The sequence below is a fragment of the Beta vulgaris genome, chromosome 1 (assembly GCF_026745355.1).
Source record: "Beta vulgaris subsp. vulgaris cultivar EL10 chromosome 1, EL10.2, whole genome shotgun sequence".
Taxonomy (NCBI): domain Eukaryota; kingdom Viridiplantae; phylum Streptophyta; class Magnoliopsida; order Caryophyllales; family Amaranthaceae; genus Beta; species Beta vulgaris.
Window position 1 is genome coordinate 13,412,155 of NC_079202.1, and position 12,442 is coordinate 13,424,596.

Consider the following 12,442-nt stretch of genomic DNA (forward strand, 5'->3'; position numbering starts at 1 on the left):
ATTAATATGATTTAAGAAGTTTCGAACCTATTTTATGAGTTTTTACACCGTGCCAAAATAACACTTTTGCTTGGCGGTTGTCTGACTATGGTTTTGACGTGAACCCGAGCGGCAAGCTGATGAAGCCAAGTTTAAGTCCGGTCGAATTCCTGTATTTCAGGAACATCCACTCGTGAATCCTAGCGACATGTACCAATATGTACTGAAAAGGAGCAGACTCCACTCATGAATCATTTTGCTCTCCTTGAGTATCCGTTAACGAAACTTTTCAATTGAGTGAAGTTGTCAACTTGTGATAACTGTCTCCTTAATTTAGAAATATAAAGAAAGTCAAACTTGCCAGATTAGGGGGAGTAATAATTGATAAGTCTCTACTACCTAACCAAGGATGTCTTGGCCTAGTGGTTAAGATTGAGGTGCTGTGAACGATAGGTCACAGGTTCGAATCCCCCCTCCCCTTCTTTGTACTTTGTACTGCCTTCGTGGCTCATATGGATAAAAAAAAAATCAAAGTCTCTACTACCAACTTAAATTATAGAATTAATGCATTACCATTACCATTACCATTACCATACAATAACTGGAAATAATTAAATTTGAAAAGTAACATGGCGCAAAAAGATGAAACATTGGAATTCTTATTTGGGTTGCACACTTGCAGCAATAATTGCCGAACTACTTTTGCTAAAAGTGCTAAACAAAGAAAACAAATCTAATACCAACTCCATGAATCATATGTAATCCGCAGGGGCGGTTCTTGGCCCATGCTGTATAGGCGACGGAATAGGGCCCCAAAAATAAAGGGGCCCCGAAATATATTATATGTATTAAATGTTTGAAATTAAAACAAAAGGAAAGCATTTGGATTAGTGGTAAAGTGGTAAGGGATTGGCATCAGGGGCGTGGGTTCGATTCTTGGTAGGAGCAATTTTTTTTTTAGTTTTTGCTCTTTCAATTATGACTGTTGACTCATCACTTATTCACATTAATACTAACCATCACTCTTTGGCTGCTTATTCCCTATTAATAGCTACTCTTTTCTCTCTTCCTAACTCTCTCATTAATTTCTACTCATACTCCCATATTTTTATTTTTTTTGCAATTTTCCAATAAAATTTACTCTTAAATTTCAATTCAACAAATTTTGTCAGAGAAGTTCAAGAGATGGGCGGTTTTAAATTGATGTACAATGTGTGGTTGCTGATTTTGTTTAGATTATTTTAATATGATGTAATTAGATATTATTTTCAATATAAAAGTATTTTTTAAAATTGAGAATCTAATATCTTTTATAAATTAAATATGAAGGGTCCAATTTTAAAAGAGCGTATAGGGCCCCCGCTATGTTTGCCCCGCCCCTGGTAATCCGAAGCCATTGTTGTATCTGAATTCAGATCCAACAACGAAAGGAACAGCTATTGTCCTGTCACCAATCCTTTGTCGACGGCTTCTGACTTCATGATCATAGTAAATGATTGGCTTCACATCAGTTTCCCAACCATTGCTCTTTCTTGTTGCAACTGTAATCACCCACCAATTCTCGCTATCAAACTCTCCACTGCTAACCTGAATAGGAACTCGTGGAAACAATGACGTATTCGGCTTAGTGTCCATTGGCGTAAGTACCTCATCTATTGGCAATATCTCACTGCGTTTTATTAGAGCTCCGGTAAACTCGGTCCGGGCCTCAGATGAACCAACATCAAAGTTTTTAGAGGGGAAGGAAACTCGAGTACGAGACACGATATCGTAAAAGAAATCCTCAGCTGACTGCCCACTCATCTCGAATACACGTTGCTCTAGTTCCCTCTCCAAATCGGCAACCTTTTCTTCTAAGACGGATAGCTCTGTATTATTACCATTATTTCCCGGGTGGATGATGCAGTTGTCCCCGCTGTTTCCTGGTCCAATTTTGATCAGCTGAAAGGTGGACCAGTCGAAGCGACTTCTTATCATCTGATACTGCTGTTGGAACTCAGCAGGAGCAGCAGCATCATTGTCTAAGCCCATGGTATCCAAGAAACAGATGCCTTCTCGATTAACTGCTAACCGTGAATAGCAGAGGAGCTTCATCAGTTTCCTTAGTTCACTTCCCTTTATTTCTTGATTTTCGATCTTCAGGCTGTTGTGATCTTGAGTTGGTCCGATAGGACCTCCAGAACGAGTCCAATCCTTATCTTCAAATGAATTTGTGTCTTCATAATCAATCGACAATTCGAACACCCATAGAGCCTCTGTGTCGAAACATCGAATGAAGTGTTTGTTTTTCACCAATTCGAAAGCCACCATTTCTAAGATTTCTTGGTTTTGTGATCTTCCAAGGGAGAAGGATATGATGGGGAAGCGTGCTGTTGGACTCTAGCTAGGTAGGGATCAAATATATATAAAGCCCCAACCCAAATAATATTGAGGCCGTGTGTTGAGGTTGAAAAATACGTCTATAATTTCTTTTTAACAAGACCTATAAAATATATCTTATGGGTTTCTAAATTATTCCAGAAAATAACCAAAGGCACAATTTTTTTTGAAAAAAAAAATTAGAATGTAAAATAACAACAATAAAGTCTGTCATATGAGTTCCTAAATTTTTCAACAATCGCGTGTCATGTAACCCTTATATTTCCATTCGATTTACACTAATGAAGCACCCAAATCATAAATGAAAAATTTACAAGAGGAGGTCCAACTATTACCCATATTCTTTTATGAATTTCAACTATGGATTATTCTCTACAGGTTCCAAATTTATTATTTTGTGATTTCTATAGGTCATGACTTACTTATAATCGATTTAAAAATTAAGATTTTAAATGTTGGTTCCATTATAGGTCTCTTTCACTTGTTGGAAGTGTTCGAAGATGGTAAATGTTTAAAAAAATTTACCTTCTAAATTGGTTATAAGTAACTCATGATGTATGAAAATCACAAGATACTAAACTTGGGACATGTAGGGAATAATTCATAGTTGGGACTTATAAAAGAAAATGGGTAATAATTAGATCCTCTCTTGTAAATTTTTTCAATCATAAAACCAAGATACATTCTCAAACAAACTTCCCAACATAACAATAACTATACAATTGTGTTTATCACTGCACTACTGTGAAATGAATGCTTGTATTGTGTGATTTTTGTGCCAATACTAAATTTTTCGATTTAATACTATTATATATGTATCTAGGGATATGGGTTGGGTCAGTGTATTATATCTTTGTTTGATTACTTGCAAAAAAGAATGGCAATGGATCAGATTCGGGGCGGATGTAGCTAAATCCGTATCCGACCCACTGTATAATCGGACTTCCAGTTAGGATCCGAAACTGCATCCGACTCCGAACACAAAAAAGTCCGAATCCGACCCGACCAAAACTTATAGCATCCGCCTCTGAACTCCGAATAGCCGGACCTCCGAAAGTTTTAATCCGAGTCCGACCCGATTGCTGCACCTTCGAATCCGACCCGCTAACTTTCAGTTTTTTAGAAGAAAAAAAAAAAGCAAATCCATTTTTCTGGATTAAGGACCGTATTGTAGTGCAAACCTTCATAGTTTTGCCGCAAATCAATTTTCAAAATCTAGAAATTGTAACCAATGCCTCGATTACTAAATGTATTAATAAAGATGTAACAAAATCATACATTGTATTTTGTAATAAGCGAACAAGTTAACAACCATTACCAAGTCTTTTGAAGTCCTCAAATCTCACCAACACAACAAATTAAATTATCTCATACATACAACATTAAATATAACTAATAGTTCGATCAATTACAACCACCATAGAAAAAAGATGTTCCAATAATCAAACTCTCTTCCGCAACTAGCAAATCTTGATACCCAATATAAATCCGATAGATAATGGTGCCTAGAACAATAAGATAACCATAAACATTTGTTAAAGAAACTATAAACAATTAAAAAATAATAATTGTATATAAACTTACACTGATTTGTTGTCTCTTCTTTAGCCTCCACGTCTTCATCAACAAAAAATAGATGCACATTGAAGATTGTCGTCCTTTGTAGAGTCTAAAATAGAAAAAAAAAACGTTAAAACATATAATAGTTAAATATGCTCAATTTATGAATTTTGAGAAATATTACCTTTAAATTGAGGAAGCCTCCAACTTCGAAGACACATTAACGCTTCTGCGGTGTCCGGATGAAGCCTACTACGACGTGGACCAATAACTCTACCCCCGTGCTAAAAGCACTTTTCGAAGCAACGGTGGAAATAGACTTGCTATCATCTAGAGAGGATAGGAAACTTACTTGATTCCGCAATTCTAGAGAGGATAGGAAACTTACTTGATTCCGCATTCAACCAAGATAAAATGTTAAACTTGCTATCATCTACAATTATCCTATCATCCTCAAGGTATGTCTCTAACTCACACTTGCGGGATCTTTTTAGTGGTTGCCTCATAACATGTTTTTCCCACAAACCCTCATAATCTTCTAAATCAACCATTGGTCTCTTACCCTTATCATTAACCATAGAAGAAGGTGCCATAGCTAAATTGGCTCCATCAAACATTTCATACTCATAGTCTTGAGCCAAATCAAGCAAAAAATGTTTAACCTTCTTATATTCACAATCACCACCATCATCATGAATAAAATTGTAATAAAAAGACATACATTCCCATTTCCTCCTAGGATCAAAAACCGAGGCTACCGATAAAATCATATTAGTAACATCCCAATACTTATCAAAGTTGACAACCATTTTTGAAGCCATTTTCTCAATTACTTCATTCCCACAATACAACCATCTTCTCAATGCAATTCTTATTTCACAAACTTTTTGAAAATACAAATTTGCGGTGGGATAGTTTCTCCCGGAAAAGGCCTCGGTTGTCCTAGAAAATAATGCCAACTTCTCACATATATCATTTGTCATTTGCCACTCTTCTTTACTAGGCAAAGTGAATTTTTCTTTTCCTCTTTTTTCAACTTTAGAAGCCAACCTAGAGAAAGCATCTTATACAAAAGAGCACCTTGTAACATGTCATATCAAGAATTCCATCTTGTCTTACAATCTAAAATCAATTTCTTAGTTATAGAAACTTTGACATAATTGCAAGCATCTTCAAATTTTTCATCTCTTTGGTGTTGAAGTACAAGAAGCAACAACACCACGAACTTTCTCAATTGCACCACTAATAATCTCCAAGCCATCATTCACAATTAAATTCAAAATGTAGGCACATCTCATACGCAAATAAACACCACCTAGAATAAGTTTGCTAGGAGTTAATTTCTCACGTAAGACATCCATAACCGCATCATTGGTTGTACAATTATCAACGATAATAGTAGAAACTTTTTCATCCATGTTAAAACCCTTCAAACAATCCATCAAACCCTTACTAATTGTATCTTTGTTGTGTGGGCATGGAACATACATAAACCTAAAAAGATGTAAATAAATCATACATTGCACTATTATTATAAATGTAAATAAATTCATAGATTATAAAATAAGAGTTATGTAAATAATGCCAACCGTTCATAAAATAAAAGTTATGTAGTTACCTTATGAGACGATTTTGCAAAACCCAATCATCATCTATGAAATGTGTCGTCACCGCCATGTAGCCTTTTCTTTGATTGTCGGAAGTCCACATATCCGTAGTGATAGCAACCTTACTAGAACATGCCGCCAACAACTTCATCAAGTGAGATTTTTCTTCCTTAAAATCTTTTAGAATATCCGATTTGATTGTGTTTCTTGAGATAACCTTGAAATCCGGGTTTAAACTTTGTGAGTATCTCCTAAATCCAATGTGATCAACCATAGAAAGAGGATACTCATGCATTACAATCATGTTAACCAACTCATTTCTTGAAACTTGGGGGTTGAACTTGTATTTTCCCACTGTCATAATAGAACTACCTTTTCTTTTTGAACTAGCTACCAACATTTGTTGTTTCAAATCTAGTGTTTTCTTCACTTTCATACATCTTTCTGCATGTTCCTTTAGATATGAAGTGCCACTATGGCTCTTACCTACTAATTCTTTATTACAACCATGACAAACGACTTTCAATTCTCCTTTTATAATAAGTCTATCATAATGTTGCCACACCGGCGAAGTTAACCTTCTCCCACCAACACCCATAACAACACAATCCTCCTCCACATCGTCATAATTTTCATTACCAACATTATCTTCATTATCATTTACATGTGATACATTTGTAGGTGTTTTGCTAGAACTCACTTTCTTCCTACTTTGAGAAGATGGATCTTTTTCTTGAACGGACTCGTCCGTCGAATTAGAAGATGCTTCATTAGTGTTCATCCCTATTTGAAAACGTGCAACATTACTAAAAATAATAGAAACTTAATCCAAAACAACCATATAACTTACAAAGGAACAAAAATTGGTTCGTAGAACTTCGTACTTCGCAAATACTAGAGACTTTTATTCCTCTCTATTTTTGTTTATCTATTGTTCAACCAAGATTTCAATACAACTTCAGCAAGGTGAGATCTTTCAATCTTGTTGAAGTGTTCTTTTCGTAAACCAAAGAAAAAGTTGCATCTGGAACAGTGAACTTTGATTTGTTTCTCCATAACTTATTGAAATTACAACAGTTATAACTTGTTGAATTACTCAATGTTCATAGATAGTATATATTGGCATAACATCTAAACAAAAATTCGGAATTTTATTATTTTAATAAACTTAGTATATATTGGCATAACATCTAAACAAAAATTCTGAATTTTATTATGTTAATAAACTTAGTATATATTGGCATAACATCTAATAAAATTCTGTCAAGAACTAAAAACATATAATGTTAATACAGAAGTAAAAATGGCGGCTGAAAGTTGAAACTAAACTAAATTCGAAATTCTCATCTTAAAATTCGAAAAAACTAAAAGTCTGAAACTGAAAATCTTAACCATACGTACGGTTCCGTCTGAGTCCGACAAATTGCAATGTCGTATGTCTGGCTTCCGGCGGCATCGTCTGGCGTCCGGCAGTGCGTCGCTAGTGTCCGGCGGTGCGGTGCGCTGGTGAGTGTAAGGTTGTAGGCGTAGCAGTAGTGCAGTACTGCAGTAGAGAGTGAGAATGAAGACTGAAGAGTTGTGAGTAACTCTATTGCTCAAAGGGATTAGAGTTCTTATTTTACATTTTGAATTTTTTATTTTTTTGTTACGGTTGGGACTTGGGCGAGAGTGTGGGACTTGGGAGTGATGGGTTGTATTGGACAATGGCCATTGGGCTTTGGTTTTCAACTAACTGCTAACTCCCAAGTGTTAGAAACTTAGAAAAGGTTTTAATTTAAAGGTGGATACTTATCGGATTTAGATCGGACTCGGGTCGGCCCATAAGTCGGGTCGGATGTGGGTCGGACTCATTCGGGCCCTGTGGAGGGTCGAAGTCCGACCCACCTCCTATTCGGATTCGGACTTTTTAAATCGGACTATTTATTATCGGACTTGGGTCGGATTTTTTTCTATCGGATGTAGTCGGAGTTAGATCGGATTCGGACCCAATTGCCTTTTCTACTTGCAAATATAGTAATTTGGTTCCACGTTTTTGTCCCTTGTGTTATGTAGTTGTTCAGCAGTATTGCTAAAGCAAAGTTATACCTGTTGTTTGTGTGTCTGGACGAGTTGGCTATGAGACGCCAATAAAGTGCCAATATAGTGGTTTACGTGGTTTCATTGTACAAGAAATGGTATGGAAATCAAGCTATCTTGATTAGTGGTGTTAGAAACATATCTAACTGTTGGGTTAACTTGATATCGACCTGACTCGAACCTAGTTCGACCTGTGAGGGCTAGTATCCAGACCTGACCGAAACCTGACCTGGTATTACCCAGATCTGATCGGCACCCGACTAGATTATATTCTAACCTGACCAGACAGACCTGCATTCATATCCGAACCTGACCGTACCCTGATTCTAACCTAACCAAATATTAACCCAAAACTCGACTAGACCCCGTAAATACCCAAGTTGTTTATGATCTATCCAAATTCAACAATAATTTGTGTAAACCAGTGAAAAAAATCAACTATTAAAGTTTATCATCTCATTTCATCAAAGAATAAGAGAAATACGGAATAACATTAAGTCACAAAAATTATATCATTATGAGACTAGAATCACAAGAATAATACTAACAAGTAACAACAAATTAACAAAAATATGAAAATAAAACTAAAAACCCCAATTGAACCGGCTACCAAAATAGATAGATTAATTCCACATTAAAGCACATATATAATGAAGTAAAATTTACATCAAATTCGAATTGATTGTTTAACTTTACATCTAGAAAATTAAAGAAATGAATCTGTAATTAAGTAACTTACAGAAATTTTGGGCAAAAAAAAAATCAATTCAGTGCTTGAAATTATCTTCATTCTTCACTTAAAAATTTGCAAGGAAGATGTTTCTTCGACTTCTAGCTCAAATCTTCTACAGAAGTCGCTCTTTAGATCTAGAAAATTAGGAAAAATAAAGAAAATTGAAATTCTCAAACCAAAGTTCATACTCCATAATTAACGAGAGCTGAAGAGATTAGCTCACCTCAAGAAAAATGGAGAGATTGATGAATGACGACTATGATGAAGATTCAAAAGTAAAGTAAATTTTTTAGAGAAAGATGGTACAAATAAAGGCGATCATCTTCTTGTATATCAGCTTCAATATAACTTACCATCCAACAACAATGAAGCAGGAAGGGAAGCAAACTCAAAATCGATACATCTACCTATTTCCCCTTACATGTGGTATGGTGGTTCCTCGGACCACCAGTCGCTCAGCCACAGTTCATTTAGTCGTCAGATATGTGGCAGGCCTTGCTCTTTGCCGGCTGCCCGTTGTGATTATGAAGCATAAAAATGAAGACGGTGCAACTATTAAAAACGAGAGGAAGTAGATGACAACCTTTATCAATTGCTTGATGATGATACTATACCTCCATCTTCTCCATGAACTTAGGCTCCCCACAAATGTCCAAGTAATCAGTCCCGATTTCAATACAAGCCCGAACAACAGGGGTCCCCATGAAGGCGAAAGGGCCCGACACAATTGAGTAAGAGGCGCGTGAGGCGCGTTACGTTCATAAGGGATTTCAAGTTAGCGGTGTCAGTGGTAAGAGTGGGAATTTGGGGAGGTGGGTTTGGGTGGGCTGCCTAGGAGAGAAATTGAGTGAGTTTAGTGGGGTTTTTGCCGGCGATTGCGAGGCTTTTGAGGTGGGAATTCGGAAAAGTCAGGAATTTCAGGGATTCTTTAAGGACGTATTTTCCTGTGAAACCTGATGCGCCGAGTATGATGAGGTCATAAAGTCGGATTTCGGACATGCTTGGAAAGAGCAAAGAGCGAAGGTGGGTGCCTGGGTGGAGGAAGCCGGAAGGGAACACTCTTATACTATTGCGCTCATTTCTTTCTCCCCTGTTCATGTTATGATTTTATATAGAGTTTTACCCCCCTACTTATATGCTAAAAGTGATGTTTATGGTGCTCTTAGGAGCCATTTTGTACTAACTCTCTCCATCTAGTTTTTCTCCCTTACCAAAAGAACGTCGATATGAGACATGCCATAGTTACTTTCACCCTAGATCCTGGTGAGTCTTTATATGAAGCTTGGGAGAGGTTCAAGCATCTGCAGCGTCTCTGTCCTCATCATGGTTTGGACTAGTGGTATTTGTGTCAGTCTGCAGCGTCTCTGTCCTCATCATGGTTTGGACCAGTGGTATTTGTGTCAGATTTTGTACACTAGAGTTAATGCAGATACACGACGGGTAATTGATGGAGCATCCGATGGGTTTTTCATGGATAAAGCGATTGAGGAAGGGTATGAACTTTTGGAGAAGTTAGCATCTAATCAAGCATCTACTATTCGTTCCTCTTTGAAAAAGGGAGGTAAACATGATGTTGAAGACATTTCCTTATTGTCTGGGCAACTAGCTGCTCTAACTCAAAATATTGATTCCTTGAAGTTAGGTAATGACTCCCCCCACATGAGTATTAACGCGATGGCTAGTGCTTCTAACTATAATGCTCACCTTTGTGATGCTTGTGGAATACATGGGCACAACTCTCAAGAGTGTCCTGCGCTCCTATTCTTTACTGTAGGGAATAAGTGTGAGGCAGTTAATGCTTTTCAGTTACAACCTAGGAACCAGTTCAACCCATATTCCAACACCTATAATCCCGGGTTAAGACACCATCCAAACCTTATTAATGTGTTGAACCCTCCGCCTCAACAACCATATGTGCCTCAACAACAGGGTCAACAATATCAACCTCCACAACAAGCTCCACCTGGTTTTCAGAGAAATCAAGCACCTCAACAACCTACTCCTACTACCGACCCAGCCATGACATAGTTGAAAAACATGATGTTCCAGATGCAGAAAGGGTTCAATGCTTTTCAAGCCGACACAAAAACTCAACTGGAAAATTTGGGTACGCATAACAAGATGTTGGAGACTCAACTAGCTCAGTTGGCTAGTTCTTCTACTAGTAGGCCACTTGGGGCCTTACTTTCACAATCAATGCAACCAGGGGACACTGCCAATGCCATCACTCTTAGGAGTGGAACACATTATGATGGTCCCCTAATGCTTAAGGATAGTCCGGTTGAGCCAGAAAAAATTGCAGACGTCACTGAAACTTCAACAGCTCCTGAAGTGACCACAAATGCAAATGTAGAGAAGCAAATAGTACCTGAAAAAAATTCATCTACCACTCCTGCGATAAAGGTACCATTCCCCACTCGTCTATCGAAAAATAAGCTTGATCACCAACTCGGTAAGTTTATGGAGGTAGTGATGAATCTTAAGTAACTGTCCCTTTACTGAACTATTACTCAAGTACCTGCATATGCTAAATTTTTGATGGAAATTATGACTAGGAAGAGAGCCTTTAATGCAATTGAAACTGTTGCCTTTACTGAAGAATGTAGTGCTCTTTTGCAAAATCAATCCCCTCCTAAATTGAAAGATCCGGGGAGTTTCTCCATCCCTTGTAATATTGGCACCATTTTTATTGACAAAGCCTTATGTGATTTAGGTGCTAGTGTTAGTGTCATCCCTTGACTGTTTGCAAAAAGCTTGACATGGGGATTTAAAATGTACCAACATTACTCTTCAAAGGCGACCTTTTGTTAAATACCCCCTAGGTATCTTAGAGGACGTTCCTGTGAGGGTAGGTAAATTTATATTCCTGTGGATTTTGTTGTGCTTGACATGGAAGAGGATACTCAAATCCCAATCATTTAGGGAGACCATTCCTTCATACTGCTGGAGCTGTCATAGATGTTAAAAATGGGAAATTGACTTTGACTGTGGGGATGATAAGGTAACTTTTAGTTTGACCAATGCTTTAAAAGTCCCATGCTAGAGAAGACCTGTTATAGAATATATGTATTGATGTGCTGGTTAATGATGACATGCCTCAATCCCTTATGCGGGATCCTTGGAGGCTTTGCTTTGTTTACTCTTCCACAGGTGATGATAGTCCCCGAATACTGTAGTGGATGATTGGGAAGCAGCTTTTACCTTTGTAGAGCTTGACGGTATCACCACTCACGAGAACGAAAGGTTAGTATGTGCTACTCAACCCGTAGAGGTAAAGAAACCTGAACTGAAACCCCTTCTCCCTTCTCTATGATATGCTTTTTCTGGATGAATCTGAAAATTGCCCTGTGATTGTTATTGCTTCATAAATGATGTCAAATGTCCAACTTTTTCTGTTTTGGACAACATAAAAGAGCCATTGGATATACATTATGATTTGAAAGGCATAAGCCCTGACTTTTGCATGCATAAAATTATCTGAGGATGATCATCGTCCTAGTATACAAGGCACGTCGTTTGAACCCAATATGCAGGAAGTTGTCAAAAAGAGGTTATGAAATTGCTTGATGCTGGGATATCTATCCATTTCTGATTCTAAGTGGGTGAGTCCAGTTCAAGTGGTTCCTAAAAAGGGCGGTACTACTGTAGTTAAAAATGAGAAAAATGAATTAATTGCTACAAGAGTAGTTACTGGGTGGCGTATGTGCATTATTATAGGAAATTAAATGTTGCCACTAAGAAAGACCATTTCCCCTTCCCTTCATTGATCAGATGTTGGAACGTCTAGCTTGTCATCTCATTTTTTTATCTAGATGGCTATTCTGGTTTCTTCCAAATCCTATCCACCAGATGACCAGGAGAAGACCACTTTACATGTCCTTATGGTACCTTTGCTTATCAAATGATGCCCTTTGGACTATGTAATGCCCCTGCTAGGCTGCTACCTTCCAATGTTGTATGATGGCCATTTTTTTCTGAGTTTATTGAGTCCATTAAGGAAGTATTTATGGATGACTTTAGTGTGTATGGCATTGATTTTGATGCATGTTTGCTAATCTAGCTAAAGTATGAAAAGATGTGAGGATGTCCACCTTGTTTGAACTGGGAG

At 37.4% G+C, this 12,442-nt stretch overlaps 1 non-coding gene across 1 annotated transcript; it reads right to left on the reverse strand.

Annotated features, from left to right (window-relative positions):
• Window positions 1–9,557: 9,557 nt before the first annotated feature.
• LOC125494536 (small nucleolar RNA R71) lies at window positions 9,558–9,664 on the reverse strand. Its single transcript, XR_007270783.1, has one exon. It is a non-coding gene; the product is annotated as a small nucleolar RNA R71 (small nucleolar RNA).
• Window positions 9,665–12,442: the final 2,778 nt, after the last annotated feature.